The sequence below is a fragment of the Gracilinanus agilis genome, chromosome 2, assembly GCF_016433145.1.
Source record: "Gracilinanus agilis isolate LMUSP501 chromosome 2, AgileGrace, whole genome shotgun sequence".
NCBI classification, from domain to species: Eukaryota; Metazoa; Chordata; class Mammalia; order Didelphimorphia; family Didelphidae; genus Gracilinanus; species Gracilinanus agilis.
This window is the reverse complement of record NC_058131.1, coordinates 255,173,011-255,190,106: the sequence shown is the minus strand read 5'-3', so window position 1 is coordinate 255,190,106 and position 17,096 is coordinate 255,173,011.

Here is a 17,096-nt window from a genome sequence, read left to right as displayed (position 1 = left end):
ACAGAGACAGACATAGAGTTACAGGGAGAGAAAAAAAAGATATACTGAAACAGACAGACAGCAAGCAAGCTGCTGTGGCTGATGTGGTCAGGAAAGGCTTCTTAGAGAAAGTAGGATTTAAGCTGGCATTCTGAGGAAGCTTAGGGCTGAGATAAGATGGTGCTGGAAAGAGCACGAGATTTGGAGTCAGATGAACTGGGCTCAAATGCCAGCTTTGCCAACATCATCTGTGTAACCTTGGACAAACCGCATAGCTCCTTTGGATTTCCAGTTTCTTTATCAATAAGATATTGGATGAGGTGGCATTTAAGATCCTTTCCAATTCTAAAATCCTATGATGTTTAGAGGAGGAGGGATATGGATCTTTAAAATGGGCATATCTGAAGGAGTAGAAAATTTGATGAACTTTAATGACACAGAGACGACCTCTCCCTTTCTTATCACCATGACACTTTGTCTCCACATGCTTGTCAGGCTTTAGAAATCTAAAGCAGTGAGTGAACTCCTTTTGTGTGATGGGGCTCTTTTGCTGACTAACAGAATCTATGGCAGCTAATTAGCCAAGCATCTCCTCATCAGCAGAGGAAGGCTGTTTTTCCCAGGTCTGATAGCAGTTATTTGTTCTGTCACAATCCCAGGGGGTTGTTTGCCTCTCTCCCTTTCCCTGACCTCCCTTTATCAACAGATTTGTACTTTAACGGGGCGTTGGAAGGTTTCACAGCTGGTGTTTTTTCCTATTGTAACCACTTTCCCCAGACCCTAGCCGGGTGGTGTCTTCTTGGCTGATAGAAACGAATGGCAAAGACTCAAAATCAGGGTGGGTCACACATGCCCACTTAACCAAAATAGTTAAAGGAGGGAACAGGAATTGATTCTCAATTAATTAACATGTATTCACAATATGCCAAATGACTGAGCTTGAGGTTTACAGCAAACAGGAAGGCTATAAGATTTCTTTAGGGAACTTTGAGTCCAAGTTTTCTCTCTAAATAGAGATAAAGCAATTATTCCATTCTATATTTGATTAGGAGTCAGAAGACCAAGGTCAGATTCTAGCTCTGCTCACTTTGGACAAGTTATTGATCTTTACGGAATCTTAGTTTCTTCATTGGGATGTGTGTCTTTATGTGTCAATTGGAGTAGTTCCTTATCAAATTAAGAAGTTTATTTAAAATTATTTTATTTTTCTTAATTACATGTATTAGTTTTTCAAAAAACTTGTTTCAGATTTTCTCCTCTCCTTTCTCTCCTCCTCAAGAAGGAGAGCAATTTGATATAGATTGTTCAAGTGGTATCATGCAAAACGTTTCCTTATTAGCCATGTTGCAAAACATAATATAGACCAAAAAAACCAACAACAAAACAAAACCACAAGAAAAATAAACATATTTCCTTGGATCTGCATTCAGACTCCATTGGTTCCTTCTCTGGAAGTGGATGAGCCCTTTAGAACTGTCTTGGATCATTGATATTAAATTGGTGAGAATAGCTGTTTATAATTTATATATCATAATATATATATCATATATATATATCAATTTATAATTGATCATTGTGCAATATTGCTACAACTATGAACAATGTTCTCCTGGTTCTGCTTATTTCACTTTGTATCAATCGATGTGAGTCTTTCCAGGTTTTCCTGAGAGCATTCTACTCATCATTCTTTATAGCTCAATAATATTCTGTCACAAACATATACCACAACTTGTTTGGCCATTTCCCAATTGAGAGTCATTCTTCCAAATTCCAATTCTTTGCCACCACAAAGAGAGCTGCTATAAATATTTTTGTATATGTAGATCCTCTTTTTTTTTTTTCTTTTGATCTCTTTGGTATACACACCTAATAGTGGCTGGGTCAGAGAGTATGCACACTTTTATAACCCTTTGGGCATAGTTCCACATTGCTCTCCAAAACAATTAAACAACGACTATCAACAATTCATTAGAGTCTCTTCATTGTCTACTTCATTGATCTGCTCTTTCTTTATTTTATTAATGTTCTAGATATAAAATTTCTAAGTGCTGTTTTGACTGTATTTCATAAATTTTCATATGTCTCATTATTGCCATTCTCTTTAGTGAAATTATTATTGATTGTTTCTATGGTTTGTTCTTTGACCCTCTCATTCTTTAGTATTAGATTATTTAGTTCCCAATTATTTTTAAATAATTTTATTTCCTTGACTTTTTATTGAGTGTAACATTACCGCATTATGATACTAAAAAGATGCATTTAATATTTCTGCTTTTATGCATTTGGCTGTGAGATTTTTATGTCTAATACATGACCATTTTTTGTGAAGATACTATGCACAACTGAAAAAAAGGTATACTCCTTTCTATTCCCATTCAGTTTTCTCCAGAGACATATCTAACTTCTAAAATTCTATTCATCTCCTTAACTTTTTTATGTTTTTTTTTTGTTTAGATTTATCTAGTTCTAAGAGGAGAAAGTTGAGAGGATTAGAATAACTTTATTGTTTATTTTCTTCTGTAACAACTTTTTCTTTAAGAATTTGGATGCTATACCATTTGGTGCATGTATGTTTAGCATTCATATTACTTCATTGTCTATGGTACCTTTTAGTAAAATGTAGTATTTCTTTTAGTTATATCAAGTTCAGTAGTCTTAGATGATGGGAAGTGGGAGAGACTAATGAACTATTTGAATGCTTTTCGTTTTTGGATTTGATCTTGGACTTCTGAGTCCTTCTAGTTCTATTTTATGAGTTAAAACAAAGATAACTCCATATTTTTTTGTTGGGCACCTTGTAAGATTTAGAGATTTTACCATTTATGTTTGGGACACTCAAGATTTATCCCTGGCTTTTTAACAAATTGATTTCATTGGATTTTTACTACTGGTGGTGGGGGAGAGAGAGTGTGAGAGAGACAGAGAGATGGAGACAGACAGTGAGATAGAGTGACAGAGACAGATACTCAGAGACAAACAGAGACAGAGACAGGCAGTCAGACAGAGAGAGACAGGGAGAATGATCCTTTGACATCAACCTCCTAGGATCAGATCCCATCTTTTTGATTCTAGAATCCTTGGAGAATCCTGAGCCATTGGTTACATATAAAATGAAGGTATTGGGCTAAATGTTGTCTGAGGTACCTTCCAGCATTAAAAATGTGATCCTATGATCCAGTTTATTGATTTTGACATGGCAGTGAACTTCTATTCACATTCCCACCCACAGCAGCTAATTAGCACAATAAATGGAGTATCACACTTGAGTCAGGAAGACATGAGTTCAAATCTGAACTCGGACACTAACTGTGTGACACTTGGCAAGTCACTTAACCTCTCTCTGTTTTCTCAACTGTAAAATGGAGATAATAGAAGAGGATCAAATGATACTATCATAGTGTCAGACACATAGTAAATATTTAATAAATGCTTGTTTTCTTCCAACAGGAAAAAAGAGCATCTTGCTCTTTGCCTTGCTACTATCTCCCTTTCCTCTACTTTAATAGTCAAGCTCCAGATCTGACCCCAAGAGTCTACATCTCCCTGCCCCTGAAAGCTTTAGAACTTCACCCAAGAGTAGATATTCTGATGATGAGTGGGTTAGTGCAGACTCACAAAACCTCCTATATTTAGCCAGCTTGACATACCATGCAGTCATACACAGGGAAAATAGGACCTGTCCTAACATCTTGGGATCTACCTTGCTGCTTCCAATTCTCCATTCCTGCTAGGAAAAGTAAAACAATCAATGCTGCCATTGCTGTTTGAAAAGGCATGGCAACCAATTACTCTATGGTTCTATTAATAAGCCCTGTGATTCTCTAGACTAAAACTTTTTCCCGTTTCCTATCTCCCCCTCTTAGAATGCAATCTTCTTGAGGCCAGGGATTATTGTCTCACTTTTGCATAGTGTGTTGCTTGACATATTTTAAGTACTTGCTAGCATTTCCTTATACATTCATTTGGGAAAAAGCATTTAAGTATTCATGTGCAATGACGAATAGCATTAGATGCTGGAGCAGATAGAAATCAAGCACAGTTCTTGGCATATTACCCATTAAATACTCATTTATTGATTGTGAGATAGATGATCCATGATAGCATAAAAGGAAAACTAAATGTATTCCATCCATGCAGAGAAACTAGATCCCAAGAATTTTTAGTTTATGGTGGTCTCCCTTTTTCCTAGGAAATCATTCTTCAAGCTTTCTTTGGTATCTGGACTATCGAGTTACTTTTCCCTAGCAAGTATTTTGGAATTACATTTGATTTGGGTAATTCAATGTCTATAGCCATGGTCTTTTTATCTAGCAAACAAACATCCTCTGGCATGGATGCTCATGCTTCTTTCTTCTTGACTTCCTTTCCATAACTTCCTGATAGCTGTTGCCCAAACTGTCCTCTTGCTGGCATTTGGAACACGACATTTGTGGCCCCTTGACAAAATACATTAACTTCCCTGAGTGATATCTTTTGGTGTGTGGTATGGTGTGGTTTGTGTATGTATGTGTGTGTCTAAAATTTGTTATTCAGCATAGACTCCAAACTGGAAGGATTTGAAAGAGAAAAGGACTGCTATACTTTATGATTCTATGTGGGGAACCAGGAAAATATTTACAGCTTGCAAAAAGTTCACTATGTTCCAGTATATTAATATTTTTGGCCCTCGATCAACTTTTCAGTACAATTTTTCTCCTTGCCGTTGCTATATAAAACATTTCATCAACAATGGAGCCAACTGGCTCTTTTTCGTTTATAAGCTTAAACAGTTTTCTTTCTTTTTTTCTCATTTCACTATTATTTTTTTAAACCAAAGAATGCTTTGTGCACTGAACTATTACCGTTAATGCGTCTTTTCCCACAGCATGGGATGATTATTATCTCTGAGACACAATGAACGCCATGAAGACTTGAGTTAAATGTGCCAATTTACAGGTACTGTGCTTGATAGCTCACCGACATGTGTGTGTTTCAGCCCGGGAACCTGAAAGTTCTAGTCTTCACCCCTCGATTTATTATAAAGCCTTTACTCAGAGCCATACACTTCTTTCCTTCACAGACAAATAGTCTCCACGCCATACACCTACACTAACAATTAACATCACTCCTTGGGTCTGAAGGAAAAAATCATTATCCCTCCTATAACTGCCATAGAAATTCTCATTTAGGCCTAATTATCAATTAGGTCACCAATTAGAGAACTCCAAGTCCATGGCTGAGGCTGTACTTGGTCCTGTTTATTTAGCTCCTGCTGGTTTTCAGTTGTTCAGCTCATGGGCCACAGGGGCTCCCTGAAAAGTACCACATGCAAAGAAAAAGAAGCTAGGGAAAATCAATGTCATTTGAATGCAAAGGAAACAAGCTACTTTCATTTCAAAGTGTGAATAATGCTTAGTAATCTTGATAATTTAAGGTCTTAAGTGCATAGAAACCTTTCTCTCGGCTCCATTACCAATCCTAGCAGAGTTAGTAGATGGTTATGGGGAAGATTGTTTCAATTCAATTTGCAATTAAGTCTTAATGTATTGGGAATGACTCTTTATTTTAGTACTGCATATACTTAGAAAAAAACCATTTTAAGGTATATTGTTTGGACTCTAAATTGTTTATAAGTCGCTTTAAGTCAAAAATATTGAACTTGAATAGGAACTTTGTGTTAATATAATCCTCTACTCCTCTTGAGCTACATCAAGAAATGTCTACTAATAAGATTCTTGGACTATGGCTCTCTCCTGAAATCCTTCTTTAGTGCTGCTTGCTTTTTGATATGGAAATGATCCCAGATTATGGAAGTTTATGCCATAGGGTACGAGTTTTGATGAATCCTTCCAGGCTTGAAAGACTTCCTATGTAAACCTGTCATGGATATACATGTTGACTATGGACCGGTCAAGATGAGTGTGGAAAGGCTTATCGGTGGTTAATTGGGGAGGTATGGGATGGGTGGGTGGGAGTGTGGGAAGCAGAGTCATTCGGATAACCATTTAACTAGTCATTCTGGGAATGTGACTTTGTCCATGGAGGGAGCACCTACATTAAGGAAAAGTGATTTAAGGGGCTAAATTAGGGAACTGGTAGCCGCAGAGGTGAAACCACTTGACCTAGATTACATAGCAGAGCTAGTACTAGAGCACAGGTTTCTGACCTGAAGGCTAGTAGCTTTTCTGCTAGAGTATACCTCCTCTAGAGACTGGTCATTTCTTATTTTCTATCATGAGCTGCTTTAAGAGCTGAGTGAATACAGTGAGAGGTATTGATCAACAATAAGCCAGCACATATTTATTTTGGGCATATTGTGTTCTGCAGGCAGCTAGGTGGTATAGTGGACAGAGTGCCAGGGCTGGAGTCTAGAAGACCTGAGTTTGAATTTGACCTTAGACACTTACTAACTATATGACCCTGTTTGCCTCAGTTCCACATCTGAAAAAGGAGCCTAAGAAGGAAATGACAAACCTCTCTCCAGTATCTTTGCCAAGAAAATACCAAGAGTCAGACACAACTGAAATGACTGAGTGACAACAATAACTACTCCTGTATTCCAGGACTTGTGTAAAATCCTAGGAATACAAATAAAAATATAGGAAAAGAAGTTTATATTCTAATGGGAAGATGATACACAAAAGGAAGCTGAAAAGAGGGAAGGGAAGGAACTGGGGGGCAGAGTAGAAAAATTTCTATGAAAATGAGAGAGATGAGATAGAAGTTTTTTTCTGTGGAAGAATGAAGATTTGTTTGTCTTGACTCTCCTCAAACTGGAAAGTTTGGGAGGAACAAGTCAATCAGAAGGACATGCAATAGTGTTGGAGAATACTTCCAGGGGTGAAGTGAACTTTCCATGGCATGATAGATAAAATCCTATGGATTTAAGTTGGTAGTATAGCATAGAAAGGAATAAAACTGAAGGAAAAGAAATGCTAGAGAGAATGAACCTGGGATATAACACTTTCTCTGTGTTTTTTTTTTTTAATTCAGGATGACAGGCTCCCATCTACCTTTCCAACCATATTTGATACTCTTTCCCTTCATGAATTCTATACTCTATACTCTATCCAAACTGGACAACTAACTGGATGATAACTAACTGCCCTGGAAGCTTGATACTACTTATTCTGCCTCTATGTATTAGACCAAGATGTCCTCTCTCTCTGGAATGGAGCTTCCTCTTTATCCCTTCCTCTTAACATCTTTGTCTTCCTTAAAGATTCAGATGAAGTCTTGCCCTCTTGGTGAAGTCTTCCCACATCTTCTAGTTGTCTATGTTCTCCTCATTTTAAAAATTATACTTTTTTTTGGTACGTATATTGCAAGATTCTAGGAAGACAGAAGCTCCTTGAGAACAAGCATTTTTATTTTTTTTTTCATATCCTCAGGACCTTAACACATCACTTTACATATAGTTGGTGCTCAATAAATGTTGGGAGTTGAGTTGAATTAATTAGTAAAAAATTATTCAGTACCTTTTATGTGCCCAGGACAATGCTGAACATTGGTAGATAGAAATCTATGTAATATATATCCTTATGTCAAACTATAGACTAGTGAGATTGATTTCAATTCTAGGCAAAATTCTAAGATGTATTATTAAAGGGATGGTTGTAAACATTTAGAAAGGGAATAGGATGACAAAGAGCCAGCATGGGTTCATAAAGAATGAACCTTAATAGGTTAACTTTATTTCCCTTTTCGACAGATTTATCAGACTGATAGAAAAGGAGAATGCCATAGACATGGGATGCTTAGATTTCAACAAAACATTTGATGAAAGCATCTTTTTGGATAAGATGAACAGAGGTTCTTAACCAGGGTCCATAAATATGCTTTTCAAAATATTTTGAGGATTATATTTCACTTGAGTTAGTTTCCTTTCTAATATGACATGCATTACTTTATGCAGTTAAAAGCACCATTTTGAGAAGGGGTTCATAGACTTCACCAGACTTCCAAAGGGATCTCTTTCCAAAAAAAAGAAAAAAAAGGTTAAAAACTCTTGAGTTAGAAGGACTTAGAATTTGTTAAATGACTGTTTCAAAAGTGGCAATTAACATGATAATATTAATATTAATAATTAATAATGGAGAGATTCAAATATCTGTCCATGGCCCTGCCCTATTCAATATTTTAATCAATTACTGGGATCAGGAAGAATGATTTGTTTATAAAATGTTTAGCTTACACAAAACTCAGAAATATCTGAGGATAGATGAAAGGCTGTGCTCAGTAAAAATTTCAAATGTCTGGGACAATGGACTAAATCTTTAAGAAAACCAATAAGATGAATATAAAGTGTTATTTATACTTAGATTTGAAAAAACCCAACTCCAAGAGCACACAGAATGGGGAAAAGTAACTAGATGACAGTTTATGTGAAAAAGATCTGCAGTTTTTAGTGGACCACAATCTAGATATGACCAAGCAGTGTGACATCTAATTCAGTTTTAGGCTTCATGAATAGAAATAAATAATTCAGAATGAGGGAATTAATAGTCCCACTTTATTTTGCCCTGGCCAGCCCACATTTGGAGTATAGTATTTTATTCTGAGGGACGCGTTTTAGGAAGGCTGTTGACAAGTTAAAGTACATCCCTAGCAAGGTGACCAGAATGGTAAAAGACCACATGTTACATCAATTGAATGTAAATTGAAGAACTGTGGATGGTTAGCTTGGAGAAGAGAAGATTTAGTAGGGACATCACACTTGTAATCAAGTATTTGAAGGTCTCTTATGGGAAGGAAGGATTAGATTCATTCTCCTTCTCCCCAGAGAGCAGAGATAGAATGAATAAGTAAAAGGTGCAATGATCTTAGTGTGATGTGAGGAACAACTTTTAGACAATTAGTGTCAAGAAATTAGTTAGTCAATAAGCTTATGTTACACTCCTCCATACCAGACACTGTGCTAAATGATGAGGATGCAAAAAATGGTAAAAGATAGTTCTTGCCCTCCAAGAGCTTATAGTTTAATGGATGACACACCATGAAAACAACTATAAATATCAAACAAGACATATACAGGATAAATTGGAGACAACCAAGGGATAAATTGGAGATAATCAATACAGGCAAGGTACTATCATTAAGGGGTGGAAGGAAACAAACATTTATTAAACACCTACTATGTGCCAGGAACTACTCTCAAGGAGCTCCTAGTCCAATGGGGGAAACAACATGAAAACAGCAAGCAATTATATACTTGATAAACTGGAGACAATCACAGGATAAATTAGAGATAATCAGTAGAGGGGACACATTGTTATTAAGGAACAAACTTTTAATGAGTGCCTCCTGTGTGCCAGGAACTGTTCAGGTTTACAAATATTTTCTTATTTGATTCTGTCAACAACTCTGAAAAGTAGGCACTACTATTATCTTCATTTTACAGTAAATAATTTCCTCTGTGCCAGGCACTATGCTAAGCACTTTACAAATATCATCTCATTTGAAACTCACAACTTGGGGAGGTAGGTACTATTATTGTCTCTATTTTGTTGAGGAAACTGAGGCAGAACTCAGCTTTGAAGTATCTGAGAATAGATTTGAACTTGGTTCATACTGACTCCAGGCATAGTGCTCTAGCTCTAGCTGCTTCTAATCAGGAAAAACTTCTTATATAAACTCTTATATAAGAGATTTATCTAGGTCTTGAATGGAGCCAGAGAAGTCAGGAGGTAGAGATGAGGAAGAGAGTATTCAGGGTGTAGAGAAAAGCCAGTGAAAATGATCAAAGAAGGGAAAGAAGAGAAGAGAAAAGAAAAGAAAATAATTTTTTCTTATTTTTGAAAATATTTTTGCCATTTTAATGGATTGTATTGATTTGTGTATATTTTAGCATAGAGTGTAGAACATAGTAGGTGTTTAATAAATATTTATTGAATTAAAAACACAAAAAAATGAGTAGAGACTGAAGATAGCAGAGGTGGAAAAGGCTAGATAATGAGGTAGAATGCAGCCATTTACTGGAGCTGTTCAAGCAGACACTGGGAGGTTGCTTGTTGGAAGATAGTTTAGAGGAGGTATCTCCCTGAGCTGGAAGATATATATCTAGGTTGCTGCTGATGTCTTCTTCCAATCCTCACCCTCTAGTTAGACTATGACTTCTAAGAGGATAGGGAATAGAAATAATAGGAGAACAAGTCAAAGAAATACTAAAATGTGAGGTGCAGACCCAAAGTGATGTGGTTTTAAAAGGTTTGGTTGTCTTTTCATTAATCTTGGAGTGAAAATCAAGGTATGACCACTATGAATTCTATGCATTTGAACTAAGAATCAGATCATGTCTAGGGGCTGATCTCTCTTACTGTGGTTTCAAAAAAACTTCGAAAGACTAATATGAACTAATGCAAAGTGAAGTAAGCAGAACCAGAAGCACACTGTACACAGTAACAACAATGTTGTACAATGATCATCTGTGAGTGGCTTATTAAGTTATTATGGACAATACAGTGATCCAAGATAAATTCCAAAGGACTCATGTTGAAAAATGCTACCCACTACTAGAGAAAGAATTGATGGAGTCTCAATACAGACTGAAACAAACCATTTTTCACTTTATTTTCTTCAAGGTTTGTTTTAAGTGATATGTGTCTTCTATAACATGATGGATATGGAAATGTGTATTTCATAAAAGCACATAAATATATACCTATGCCAAATAGCTTACCATTTCAGGGAGGGGAGATGGGAGGAAGGGAGATAATTTAGAACTCAAAATGCAAGAAAATGAATGTTAAAATTGTTTCTACATGCAACTGAGAAAAAATAAAATATTAATAAAAAAGGAATGTAGGCTATTATTATTTAAGATATTTCAACTGAATCAACTCATTGATGAAATTCAGCTATGAATTTAGCATACTATAGTAACTCGCATTTAGGTATCTCTTCTAAGGTTACCAAAATTATTTTCTTCTAATAGTCTTGTGAGGAGCTAGTTGGTATGAGTAACACTTAACTATTTAAATAATAATAGTTAGCATATATATAGTGTCATAGAGCCTGTCACATACTTTGCATACATCATCACAGCAACTCTATGAGGATGGTGATATTATTATTCCCATTTTATAGATGAAGAAATTGTGACAGAGGTTAAACGATTTACCCAGGATCACACAGCTAGTCAGTGTCTGAGGCCAGACTTGAATTCACATCTTCCTGACTCAAAGTTCAGTACACCATATGCTGCACCACCCTTAAAAGGGGGAAACTGAGCCTCAAAGGGTTGAGTGATTTACTCAAGATCACAGAGTGAGTGTCAGAACCCATTTGAAACCTGTTTGATGACGTTCCCATCCGTTATTCTTTTTGGTACACTACACTGGCCCTCTAAGTATATCCTGGGACTTGAAGGACTTTTGGCCTTAAAATACACAAGAAGATGACATTGCCTTCCACCCCAACCCAATCCCCATTGAAAGGCACTTGAAAATCATGTTTATTTTCTTGGAGTAAGTTTTCTAGCTTGCTTCAACTTTAGTGAGTCTATAGAAAATGTTGTTGCATGCCTAACATTGTGTGAAGTATTTTTTTAAATGGTCACAATTGGTTGCTAAAAGTTCCTTTTGCCTGCCTTCCCTGCTCTATCTGCTAGTGTTTCTGGGTCGGGTTTCTGTTGTATTCCTGCAACCTTTTCTTTACTCTTTATGTAAATGCGGCAGAAGTTCAAAATTAGCACCGAAGTCAGAAGGAAAAACCAGAGGAATGTTAACAGAGAATAACATGGGGAGGCAGTGGGGGGAAGAATGGGAATGCATAAGGGACCATAAATAATTCAAGCACACGATGTGTCTCTAACACAGCAATGGTCATCAGGGCATGCCTCATTGCACAGAATGGTGAGTCACAGTCAGTTGTCTCAGCCACCAGGGGATCTCAGACAAAAATGAGAAGAGACTTAGGAAAAGGATGTAGGATTCTGCTTCCCCAGCTTTCCTGTGGATGGGGAATTTTAGCACTTTGCCTATTGCCCACTATTTATTAAATGACTGCTTTGTGTGGCATTAAAGAGAAGGTAGAGAAAGCTGCTCTGGAATCTGGAAAGACATAAGTTCAAGTCTTGTCTCCTTTACATACTGGCTGTGTGACTCTGGGTACATCACTTGCTTTGGGAGAGGAATTTTCTTAATGGAAGTTTCATCTCCTAGTGAAGCACAGGTCCTATTACTAAGCCCAATACTCAGTGCAGGGCACCGGGAAGCGATGGAGATGCATAAAACACCACCAGTCCAGCCTTCAAAGAGCTCACAGTCTGGTGGGGAAAGTAAGACTATGTTGGGGGTGGTAGAATGGGTAGAGCTCAGGATTTGGAGACTGAAAGACCTGGCTAAGAATCCCATCTCGGGTACTTAGAGCTGTATTTCTTTAGATACTGCATGGTCCTGCAAAAGTGAAGAGGAGGGGAGAAAGAATATATATTTGTATAACACCTAGTATGTGCCAAGCACTGTGCTAAACACTTTACAAATATATTAATAATTACAATATATAAACTTTACAAATATATAAATAAAATTACAATATATAAAAGTGCTAAACACTTTACAAATATATAAGTAAAATTACAGTATATAAACAATATAAACAAATATATAAATAAAATTACAACATATAAAATATATAAAATATACAATACATAAAAGTGCTAAACACTACAAATATATAAATAAAATTATAGTATATAAACAATATGAACAAATATGTAAATAAAATTACAGTATATAAACTTTAAAAATATATAAATAAAATTACAATATATAAATTACAATATATAAACAAATATATAAATAAAATATACAATATATAAAAGTGCTAAACACTTTACAAATATATAAATAAAATTACAATATATAAACAATATATACAATATATAAACAATATGTAAAATTGTTTCCTCCTCACAATAACCCTGAGAGGCAGATGCTATTATTATTTCCATTTTGTAGTTGAAGAAACTGTGGCAAACAGTGGTAAAATGACTTGCTTAGAGTCACATAGCTAGTAAGTATCCAAAGTAGGATTTAAACTCAGATTTTCTGGACTCTCAACCCATTGCTCTGTCCTCTGGCTTCAGTTTCCTTAATCTATCAAGTGAAAGGGTTGGAGTCAGTGGCCTCTGAGGGCCACTAGCTCTAAATCTGTGGTCCTTTCATCCTATGTCCAACACGCGTGAAAAGTAAAAACAAGAAAAATGATGCAAGTCAGCTTGTACCAAAGGCCAGGGAAGTATTTGTGAAAATGTGCTACACAGCTTGAGGGGAGAGAGAGACAGAGAGAGAGAGAGAGAGAGAGAGAGAGAGAGACAGACAGACAGACAGACAGACAGACAGACAGACAGAGAGACAGAGAGAGAGAGACAGAGAGAGAGACAGAGAGAGAGACAGAGAGAGAGAGACAGAGAGAGAGACAGAGATAGACAGAGACAGAGAGAGAGACAGAGAGAGACAGAGAGAGACAGAGACAGAGAGAGAGACAGAGAGAGAGACAGAGAGACAGAGAGAGACAGAGATAGACAGAGACAGAGAGAGACAGAGATAGAGACAGAGACAGAGAGACAGAGAGGGCTAGCATGGGAATAGAGTAGCAAGGTATATGCAAAAGATCATGGGCAGCTAAATAGCCTGATAGTGTTCTGGGCCTGGAGTCAGGAAGACCTGAGCTCTAATCCAGCCTCAGACACTTCCTAGCTGTATGACCCTGGGAAAGTCACTTAACTCCCATTGCCTTGGAACAAATAAACATTATTGATTCTATGACAGAAGATAAGGATTAAAAAAAAAAAAGAAAAAACACTCCATCCTGCCTCATTTTAACTGAAACATACACAGAACCCCTCTTCCTCTTTCTCTTCCTCCTCTTTCTATTTCTTCTCCTCCTTCTTTTTCTTCTTCCTTCTTTTTGTATTAATTCTAAGGCAGAAGAGTGGTAAAGGCTAGGGGTGAAGTGACTTGCTCAGGGTCACACAGCTAGGAAGTGTCTGAAAACAGATTTGAACCTAGAATCTCCTGTCTCTAGGCCTGACTCTCAACCCACTGGGCCAGCCAGCTGCCCTCTAGAACTCTATTTTTGAGGGAAAGAAGGAAGTCTTTCTTTTCATAGGCGTTTCTGGATGAGTGACTCAGCAAAAAAGCTCAGGTCCTATGTCAGCAATAGCATCTTTTTGAAAGAATGGGTCATAGGACCCCAGGATTTCCTGCTCTTCTGCCTTGGAATCAATACTTCATATTGATTCTAAGACAGAAAGTAAGATTTTTTTAAGTGACTTATTCAAAATCTCAACAATAGTAAAAAGAACCAGAACGAAAACTTGAGCCCAGTGATTCCAAAGGCAGCTTTCTTAACATTATTTTGCTTTGCTTTCCATTTGGTAATATCACACATAGTGAAGAAGTAAGAACAATGGATTTGATCCTAGGTGAGAAGCCTGGTTCCATTCCTTACTGCCTCTTCCAGGATATTTAGTAAACAGAGAACTGGACTTGGAGTGAGAAGGTTTGATCCCTAACTAATAGACTTAATAGTTATGTGATTGCAGGCAAGTTAGGTAACTTCTCAGAGGCCAAATTTCCTCTTCTCTTTACCTCATGGGGTTGCTGTGGGAAAAAATGCTATGTAAACTTAAAATACAATATAAATGTGAGTTTTTGTCATTCCTGCCGATTAACTGCAACTAAGTCACCTTTATTCTGTGGGCCTCAATTTCCTCTTCAACAAAATGCAGGTATTGTATTAGATCCATATTGGTGAACCTATGGCATGTGTACTGGAGGGGTCTGCTCTCTTCTCCCTCTCTGTTGCATCTGAGGATATTTCTCCCATCATCTTCCCCTCTGCCCAGCAGGCCAATGGGAGTGTTCCTATCCCTTCCTGTCTAGGGTAAGGCTGGGGGCTCACATGTGGCAGTTTGGGCACTTGGTCTCTAAAAGGTTTGCCATCACTATACTAGATGGTCTCTCCAGCTCTGTCCTTTGATCCTGATACTTAAGGCTCAGAACCATTTGGACCAAGGGATCTTGTCTATATGAACTGAGGTTCCCAGCTGCTTCTTTCCATTATCATACTTTGATTCTTTATGGGAAGAATTGTGTCTTTCAGTGATGTCAAAGAGAGCTAGTAGCTACTGAGTACATTTCATTCCTTTAAATGTGGAATGAGCATTTTGGGGGCAGGTGTGGGTTCTCTCTGTAATAGAGATATTCAGTTGTTGGTCACTTGTTGGAAATGTAACAAATATTGTAAAATGTAATAAATAAATAAATTCCTTGCAGGCTACACATTTTCTATTTTGTCTTTGTACTCTCAGTGCCTAGCATGATGCCTTGCAATGGTAAATGTTTAATAAGTGTTTATCAAATTTAATTAAATTAGATTTAGTGTTGTAAAGCAATTTTTGAACAGGTATATATTGAAGTAGATATAGATAACCTTTGAACTGTCTTCACTCCCAGAGATTATTTGGACAACTAACAAAGAAGTGTGGGAAAATTATCTTTTTTTTTTTTAAATTGAGATATTTTGTTTCTGTACAGAAGCACTTACCAACAAACGCCTAGAAAACTGCTCCCCAAAAGTAAACTTTCCTAAACCAGTGATGGGCAAACTTTTTAAAGAGGGGGCCAAAGGAAAGGAAATGCTTGTCTGTCAGTCTGTTTCTAAGGCAACTCTTTCGAAGTTTCATTGTATTATATCCTACTCATTGTATTCATCAGATTAGGAGTAATGTCGAGTGGCCAGAGAGAACATTTCAGGGGGCCACATCTGGCCTGTGGGCCATAATTTGCCCATCACTGCAGCAAAACCTCTGAACTGAGATGGCAACTTCTAGTCCATATCATTTTTTTACTCTTATAGTTTTTAGTTGTTAGTATATAGGATGAAAGACAGTGTGATGGTATCATACATTAAACAGCCAGTCTCAGATTCTGGAAGAATTGGGTTCAAGCCTGGACCCTGACACATACTGGTTGTGTGACCTAAGGCATGTCATTCAACCTCTCACCATTTCCAACAATTTCATTGGAAGGGAATTACCTCACTGGAAATTAACTGTGTCAATATAGTCCCAGGTCTGGGAGTTACATCTATTTCTACCTGTCTCTATCTTTATCTCTATCTCTGTCTCTGTCTCTATCTCCATTCCTGACCCTATCCTTGTCTCTATATCTCCCTATATCTATTGCTCTCCCTATCCTTATCTCTATCCCTACCCTTAACAACTTTCCATTTCTCTCTCTTTATCCTTGTATTTCTCTGTCTCTCTATCTGTCTCTATTCTTATCTCTATCCCTATCTACTTATTTCTATCCCTATCTCTAGTTCCATCTATAGCTATATCTATATTATCTATTTCTATAGATCTATACATATCTATTAACCTATCTATTGATCTGTCTATTTCTATCTATAGACTTATCTATATATTTTCTTTATATGTATATGTGTGTTTCTCTGTATATATGACATAGGAGGGTGCTATAACTGATTATGTGGTTCCAACTATATCCTTTCTAATTGACTTGTGTTTTGTTTTCTGTTGGCACTGTCTTTATTTACATTGTTCCCATTTTGTAGACAGCTCTTTTGGCTCTATTTTCTTTGCTCATCATCACTTTGTACAAGATATGTGAGCAGAGAATCTTCTGAAAGTGACTGATTTATGTCAGCTGATGTGACCGCTTCCCCCACTTAACTCTGTTCTTTTCATGTTCAATCAACAAATCTTTAAATACCCAGTTCTATACTAAACTCTGCTGGGAGTAGTAGTGTGGCAAGATGGGATAGTAGAGAGGACACTGGATTTGAAGTTGGAGGACTTGGTTACACATCTTGGATTTCTCACATACTGTCTGTGAGACCTGGGATAGTCACTTTCTCTGTAGTTGTCTCACTTATAAAATGCCAGGGTTGGGCCTAGATGACCTCTGAGGTCCCCTTCCAGTTCTAAAACTATAATCTTTTGATTTTATATAGTCCTTAGCCTCTAAGAAGAAGATCATAGTCTAGTTAGGGAGACACAACTAACATATATAAAGGAATTGAAGAACAATTAAATGACTTGCTCTGACAGTTCAAATATTGTGAGGCTTTTTTCATGTTTCCTCTTTTCCTCCTATGGTACTCATTAT